Source organism: Nicotiana sylvestris, chromosome 6 (assembly GCF_000393655.2).
Source record: "Nicotiana sylvestris chromosome 6, ASM39365v2, whole genome shotgun sequence".
NCBI classification, from domain to species: domain Eukaryota; kingdom Viridiplantae; phylum Streptophyta; class Magnoliopsida; order Solanales; family Solanaceae; genus Nicotiana; species Nicotiana sylvestris.
This window is the reverse complement of record NC_091062.1, coordinates 173,103,429-173,111,867: the sequence shown is the minus strand read 5'-3', so window position 1 is coordinate 173,111,867 and position 8,439 is coordinate 173,103,429. Positions and strand designations below refer to the sequence as shown.

Genomic DNA, 8,439 nt, shown 5'->3' with positions numbered 1-8,439 from the left:
AACATCTTGAAATATAGTTTTTCATCATATTAATATGAGAAGAATTGCATCTTATATTATTTTCGGTATAAGTTTTGGATATCTAAATTTTAACTTTAAAATAGTAAGTTAGTTTAATCCAATTTAGCCTCAAAGATTAGTCAAATTGAATCTCGAAAAATTAATAAGTTCATATAAATCGAAACGAAAAGAAAAATTCGAAACAATAGGTAATTGATTTCTAAAAAAATATTATCTAAAAGAAATATCTGAAATAAAATGTTAAGATATTTTAGCAATGACTAAATAATTTTCTCAAATCTAAATAAAGTATATGCTTTACACTTGCGCCTAAAGTTAACTGTTCAGAATACTAAAAGAAATATCGGAAATTAAGTTTCCTAATAATACTATTAGTTTCCCTGTTTTTATAGAAAAACAAATAATGTACTCCAAGTTTGAATAGGAGAGGAGACGAAATGGAATTAAAACACGGAATAGGGTAAACAATATAGGAAACAAAGTTTTAAGTAACCAATACTTACAACAACAACGTACACTACGCAGCAAACGATTATTCATAAATTTATAATTCCGAGAGAGAAATTGCAGCAACAAAACCTAATTCATTCTAATGGCAGAAGAAGTAGAAGTTGAAGTTAAGTGGAAGAGAGGGAGAACGTTGGGAAAAGGAGGGTTTGACTTTGTTTCTTTAGCTTCCATTGATAACACTACTGAATGTTCGAATTCCATCACTGATTGCTATAAAATCTTGCATGTTGAGTCGATCACATTCACTTCAAGATGAAAGGGAATTCCTTCGGTTGTTTGAAAACTCTCCTTATGTTATTTCGTGTTTTGGTGTTAAAGTCACGTTAGAAGATGATGTACTCTTCTACAACTTATTATTAGAATATGCTTCCGGTGGAAGTTTGGCGGATCGTTTGAATAGTTCAGGAAAAAGGTTGTCGGAGATTGAAGTTAAAAAACATACCAAAAATATCGTTTTAGGGCTCAGTCGCATTCATGGGGCGGGAATCATTCACTGCGATATAAAGCCTCACAATATTCTACTTGTTACTCCTACTGATGATACAACAGAGATTGCCAAGATCGCAGATTTCGGGCTTGCTATAACTTTGGAACAGAGCTGGACGCAAAAACAGGGATTGAGAGGAACTAAAAGGAGGCACCTGAATCCGTGCTTAAGCATGAATACAGTCCATAGACGGATATCTTGGCTCTTGGTTATACTGTGTACGAGTTGATCACTGGGAAACTCCTTTGGGAATCATCTGATTTTGATGCTAAGAATGATGATGTGTTAAGCCGGATTGGATTTGAGGAACCAAATTTTGAGAATGCAAAACTGTCAACAGAGGCAAAAGATTTTGTGAGAAGTTGTCAGGTAAAGAATCCGAGCTCGCGTTGGACAACCGACATGCTGTTAAATCATTTCTTTTTGAAATTATCCAAAAATGTCCAACCTACAACAAAGACAAGGAAGAAGCAAAGTGGTTACTTGTCCCTTTTGCACAGACCCCATCGAAAGACAGCATTCAAGGCACAACCACACATTCGAGATTTGATTATATAACATTGATGCAGAGTCTGAAGAAACTAGAGACTGGAACTCATGCAACATTGCTGACAACATTAGATAAATTGATTATAGAATATTATTTTGTAATAAATGTACATTAAGAATACGTGCGGGCTTAATTCCCTCTTAACAAGTTATTTGTGGGGGTACGTAGGCAACCTGTGACCAAGATGATCTCAAGTGCAGCCCCTTTTAGTTAAAAAAAAATATAGTATTTATGTTTAGAGTTTATTAACAATTTTTATAAAGAAAGGCGACTTCTTGTATGTGTGTTTTGGCCATTGATGAATGTCATCAGTTTTGTAATACTGTTAACAATAATGTTCTTGTTTCTAAGCGACAAAGAACCAAGGAAGATGAAAGAAAAATTAGGGCTTTGGTTGTATCAAATGAAAGAGGAAAAGATTTTGATAAGTTTAAGGGAATGATTGGTTTGGTCTTGTTTGAAATTATAAAAGCAAAATGGACCAGAAGTTTTGGACTTCCTGAGCAGGCCCAACAATTTACCAATATACAGCCCAATAGAAGAAGAATGCAGCCCAAATGAAAAAGAACAGAACACAATGTTAAATTGGATACTTCTAGAACACACACACGTATTTGTAGATAAATGTTTCCTTTTCTGTAATTATTCTATACAAAGTACAAATTTAGTTATCACATAGCCAATCATGTATAGGACAGGTGTGACAAGTTAGTTAGGAAGAATATTCTTTTTGCTCTCTCTCTTTTGTGTATATATAAAATACTATGTATAGATTTTGATACACAAAAATCAATAGAAAAGAAAACTTCCTAAATTCTCTGCTTTCCTGCATGGTATCACAGCTTTAAGTGCTCAAAAAGTTTCATTTTTTTTCTTCAGATCTTTAGATTTTCTTTTCAAATGGCTCCTTCTGTTGACGATCAGTCCACTCCACTTTCGGGTACCTCTTCTTCAAGCTTGCTTGACTCCTCCAATCCTTATTACCTACACCCATCTTATTCACCTGGAATGATTCTGGTGAACTCTCCTTTTGAAGTGAAAGGATATGCAGGATGGAGCAGGGCTATTGTCATTGCCCTTTCAGCCAAGAACAAGCTTGGTTTCATTGAGAGCCAGCTGATGTTTCTGCTCACTACAAGTCTTGGAGCAGATGTAATGACATGGTAATCTCCTGGATTCTCAACTCACTCTATAAGGACATTGCTGAATCTGTTCTCTACTCCAAAACTGCCAGAGAAATATGGAAGGAATTAGAAGCCAGATTTGGGCAGTGTAATGGAGCTCAACTGTACTAGCTCCAAAAGGAACTCAGTGATGTTGTCCAAGGTGCTTCAGATATAGCACGATATTTCACAAAGGTCAAGAAGATCTGGGATAAGTTAGATGCCCTAAATACCTTTGACCATTGCTCTTGCAAGTGCACCTGTGGTGGTAAGCAGAAAACCCTCAAATCTCATCAAGATGACAGGTTGATCCAGTTTTTGATGGGGCTTAATGAAGCCTATTCAAGTGTTAAGAGCAGTATTCTGATGATGGACCCTCTTCTCACTGTTAGCCATGCTTATTCTTTGCTCATTCAAGATGAGATACAAAGAGAAGTCTATGTTGCTACTTATCCATCTGAAGTTGCTTTCCTGGTTACAAATCAGAAGTTTACCAACAATTAGAGGTCAAACAATTTTCAGAAGTTTAATTCTACTGCTGGACCTATGAAACACAACTCCAATAAGCCAAAGGGAGGAAAATTTTGCACTTACTGTAAAATGATAAATCATGTTGTTGATAACTGTTACATGTTGATTGGATTCCTAGCAGACTTCAAATTTATCAAATCAAGGAAGTATCAACATCATGTTCACAACAATGTAGCTCCAGTTGCAGCTGAACAACACATTGTGTAGCAAGTTCAAAGCATGGAGGGAACCTCTTCTGGAAATGTTATCACACAAGAACAATTTTCTCAGCTCTTCCAGCTTCTCCAGGAAGTGAAGGTTGGACAGCAGAGTGATCAAATGTCTGATGCTACAGTTTCTACTAACTATGCTGGTATAATCACACCTAAATTAGACCCTTGCTCTTTTCCACTAGTATCTCACACTGATTCTTTCTCATGGGTACTTGATTCTGGAGCCTCAGAACACATGACATATGATCATTCACTCTTATTTAACATCATGCCTCTATCCACAACATTGTATGTTAAATTGCCTAATTCTCAAAAACTCAAAGTTTCTCATAAGGGTAGTGTTCATATCTTACCTGATCTTACTCTCCACAATGTGCTTTTTGTATTTAGATTTAATCTTCTATCAGTGTCATGACCCTAAACCTAGACCCGGTCATGGTGGCGCCTCTCGTGAAAACAAGGTCAACCGACATATTTCCAATTTATTTTTAAGCAATTAAGAAATAAGCATTTAAGTCTTTAGCATGATAAAATCCCAAAATAAGCAGTAAATTAGTACAATTTGCGGAACTAAAACCAACACAGCCCGATACTGGGGTGTCACTAGCATGAGCATCTATAATCCGGATAAAGACAAGAAAATTCTACATAGTCTAGTACAGATCCAAAACAGAGAAAAATAAGATAAGGGAAGAAGCTCTGGGCTGCGAATGCCGGCAGCTACCTAGAGAATCTTCGAATCTGCCTGAGCTGGAAGGATCAACACTCGCTAGCGGGACCGGATGCGCCTGAATCTGCACACGAGGCACATGGAGTAAAGTGTGTACTCCAACTCAGTGAGTAATAATCATAAAAAAAGTCTAAGAAATACCAAATCACATAAGGCACATCACAGGCTATAAGGAAGCAGTAAAAGCCAGTAAAAAGTCATGAAAGCGGTGAAATTATGCAAAGTCACTTTAGTTCAGTTTAAGCTTCTTAAAATCCCTTTTTAAACAGTTAATCAAGTAAAAGACAGGCAACTAGAAAAGGGTAAACACATAAAGAAACGCCCCTCGGGCAAAATACCAACAGAATCAGCCCCTCGGGAAACACATGGAACAATAACCAGCCCCTCGGGCTATATCTCACATCACAATGGATACCCGTGCTCATTGGAGGTGTGCAGACTCCTGGAGGGGCCCCTTATGGCCCAAGCGCAATATGAAGCCATCTCATGGCATCATCACTAGGCTCTCGGCCTCATATCAACAAGCCACCTCGTGGCGTACAAATCTTAGGCCCTCAGCCTCATAATCATAATCAATATTTTCTCATAAAATAGGCCCTCGGCCTTACTTAGTCAGAATCTCACAAGCCACTTGGGCAACAGTAAACCATGATGCTCAGCCCAAAATATCATTTTAAGTGTTAAAGTAGAGTAGACATGGCTGATGTTATGAAAACATTAGAATATAGCATGACTGATTACAAGTATAAAGTCAAAACAGTGAGAAAATATCAGTAAAAATCCCCTAAGGGTTCAAATAGTTGGCACGAGGCCCAAATATGGCTTTCAGCCCAAAACATGATGATAGCAAATAGTTTTCAGTCAAATACGTGGAAAAACGATCATTCGGGGTGGACTAAGTCTCCCCAACGGTGCACGACCCCACGCTCATCATCTAGCGTGTGCGTCACCTCAATATAGCACAACGATATGCAATCCAGGGTTTCATACCCTCAGGACAACATTTACAATTATTACTCACCTCTACCCGGTCCAAATCTCTAGCTTCCGATGCCTTTGCCCCTCGAATTGGCCTCTATATGCTCCAAATCAAACCAAAATCAGAATCATGACGTCAAGATATGCTATGGGAACGAAGCCCAAGCAAAAATAATCAATTTACAACACAAATTCCGAAATTACCAAAATCTGACCCCGGGCCCACGTCTCGGAATTCGATAAAATTTACATCAATAGATTCTTTATCTCCCATGAGTTCATACATATCAAAATTCCCAAAATCTGACCACAAATGGCCCCTCAAATCTTCAAGTCTAGGTCTCCAATACCAAGCCCTAGTTCTTTAATATTAGGCTTAGTTTCCATAATTAATTAGGTGGAATTCACATTAGAATCGAGTTGTAAGTCCATGAATCTTACCTCCAAGTGTTTCACCTTGAATTCCTCTTCAATCCTCTTCAAAAATCTCCAAAATCGCTAAAAATTGTGGAAATAAACCCCAAAATCGCGGACAAGATGACTATTTAAACATTCTGCCTAGGCCTCAATTACTTCTTCGCGAACATGGTCAACGCCTCGCTTTCGCAAAGCTCAAATTAACTTTGACCAAAAAATCCTCTACGCGAATGCGACTAGCCACTCGCGAACGCGATGGCTCCTCAGCTTGACCCTTCTTGACCGTGCTCCCTCTGTCACGAACGCAATGAACAAAATACCTTGAAACTTAGCTGCTCAATTCCCTCTATGCGAACACGACTCCATCTCGCGAATGCGAAGCACCTCATTCCAGCCCTTCGCGAACGTGGAGCCTTCCTCGCGAACGCGAAGGCTAAATCATCTGCCTCCTCAACTAACCCTTCGCGAATGCGAGGGCGTACTCGCGAACATGAAGGCCATTTCTCTGCAACACTGATCAACAATTTTCTGCAATTCTCAACAACATGAAATGGTTCGATTGACCACCCGAAACTCACCCAAGGCCCCCGAGACCTCAACCAAACATGCCAACATATCCCATAACATCATTAAAACTTGTTCCAACCTTCGGAATGCCCAAAGCAACATCAAAACACCAAATTCACATCAGATTCAAGCATAAGAATTCCAAAATCTTCTAAATTACGCTTTTGATAAAAAACCCAACCAAACCACGTCCGAATGACTTGAAATATTGTACACGCATCCTGAATGACACAACAGAACTACTGCAACTCTTGAAATTCCATTCTGACCCCTGTATCAAAATTTCACCTGTCAACCGAAAAACGCCAAAAATCCAATTTCTCCAATTCAAGCCTAAATCTACTCCGGACCTCCAAAATACATTCCAATCATGCTCCTAAGTCCTAAATCACCCCCGAAGCTATCTGAACCATCAGAATTTACATCCGAACCCTCTAACACATAAGTCAACATTCGGTTGACTTTTCCAACTTAAGCTTCCTCAAAAGAGACTAAGTGTCTCAAACCTTACCAAATCCTTTTCGAACCTGAGCCAACCAACCCGATCATATATAGAACTGATAGACAATGCAATAAGAAGCAGAAATGGGGAAAATGGAGCGGTAACTCATGAGACGACTGGCCGGGTCGTCACATCCTCCCCTCTTAAACAAACGTTCGTCCTCGAACGAGTCAAGAAACATACATGAAGCCTCAAATAGGTGAGGATATCTGCTCCGCATCTCCCACTCGGTCTCCCAGGTAGCCTCCTCCATGAGCTGGCCTCTCCACTGCATTTCACTAAAGTTATATCCTTTCATCTCAACTTTCGAACCTGACGCTCCAAGATAGCTGCTGGCTCCACATAATAAGTCAAATCACCATCCAACTGAACCGTGCTGAAATCCAAAACATGAGACGGATCCCCAATATACTTCCGGAGCATAGAAACATGAAATACCGAATGCACACTCGACAAGCTGGGTGGCAAAGCAAGCTCATAAGCCACCTCCCCAATCCTCAGAAGAACCTCAAAAGGCCCAATGAACCGAGGACTCAACTTACCTTTCTTCCCAAATCTCATAACACCTTTCATGGGCGAAACCTTCAACAGAACCTTCTCACCAACCATGTAGGACACATACCGAACCTTCCTGATAGCATGACTCTTTTGTCTCGACTGCACTGTACGAAGCCTCTCCTGAATTACCTTCACCTTTTCTAAAGTATCCTGTACCAAGTCTGTCCCTAATAGCCTAACGTCACCCAGCTCAAACCAACCAACTGGAGATTTACATCGCCTCCCATACAAAGCCTCATATGGAGCCATCTGAATACTCGACTGATAGCTGTTGTTATAAGCAAACTCTTCAAGCGGTAGAAGCTGATTCCATGATCCCTCGAAATCAATAACACAAGCACGCAGCATATCCTCTAATATCTGAATAGTGCGCTCGGACTGCCCGTCCGTCTGAGGGTGAAAAGCCGTGCTCAACTCAATTTGAGTACCCAACTCTCGCTACACAAACCTCCAAAACTGCGAAGTAAACTGAGTGCCCCTATCTGAAATGATGGAAACTGGGACACCATGCAAATGAACAATCTCCTGGATATAGATCTCTGCCAACCGCTCTGAAGAATATAGAGTACACATAGGAATATAGTGCGCGGATTGGGTCAGCCGATCCACAATCACCCAAATAGCATCGAACTTCTTCAAAGTCCGTGGGAGCCCAACTACAAAGTCCATAGTGATCCGCTCCCACTTCCACTCCGAAATATCCATCTGCTGAAGCAAGCCACCCGGTCTCTGATGCTCAAATTTCATCTGCTGACAATTGAGACACCGAGCTACAAATCCCACAATGTCTTTCTTCATTCTTCTCCACCAATAATGCTGCCTCAAATCCTAATACATCTTCACGGCACCTGGATGAATAGAATACCGCGAGCTATGGGCCTCTTCCAGAATCAACTCCCGAAGCCCATCTACATTGGGCACACATATTTGGCCCTGCATCCTCAACACCCCATCATCACCAATAGTCACATCTCTGGCATGATCGTGCTTAACTCTATCCTTAAGGACAAGCAAATGCAGATCATCATACTGGCGCTCTCTGATGCGATCATATAAGGAAGATCGAGAAACCACACAAGCCAATACCTGACCGGGCTCCGAAATATCTAACCTCACGAACCGATTGGCCAAGGCCTGAACATCAACTGCAAGAGATCTCTCCCCAACTGGAATATATGCCTAACTCCCCATACTCATTGCCTTTCGGCTCAAA

At 40.2% G+C, this 8,439-nt stretch overlaps 1 pseudogene; it reads left to right on the top strand.

The window, feature by feature from the left end:
* Positions 1-613: 613 nt before the first annotated feature.
* LOC104210550 (mitogen-activated protein kinase kinase kinase 20-like) lies at positions 614-1,576 on the top strand (annotated as a pseudogene).
* Positions 1,577-8,439: the final 6,863 nt, after the last annotated feature.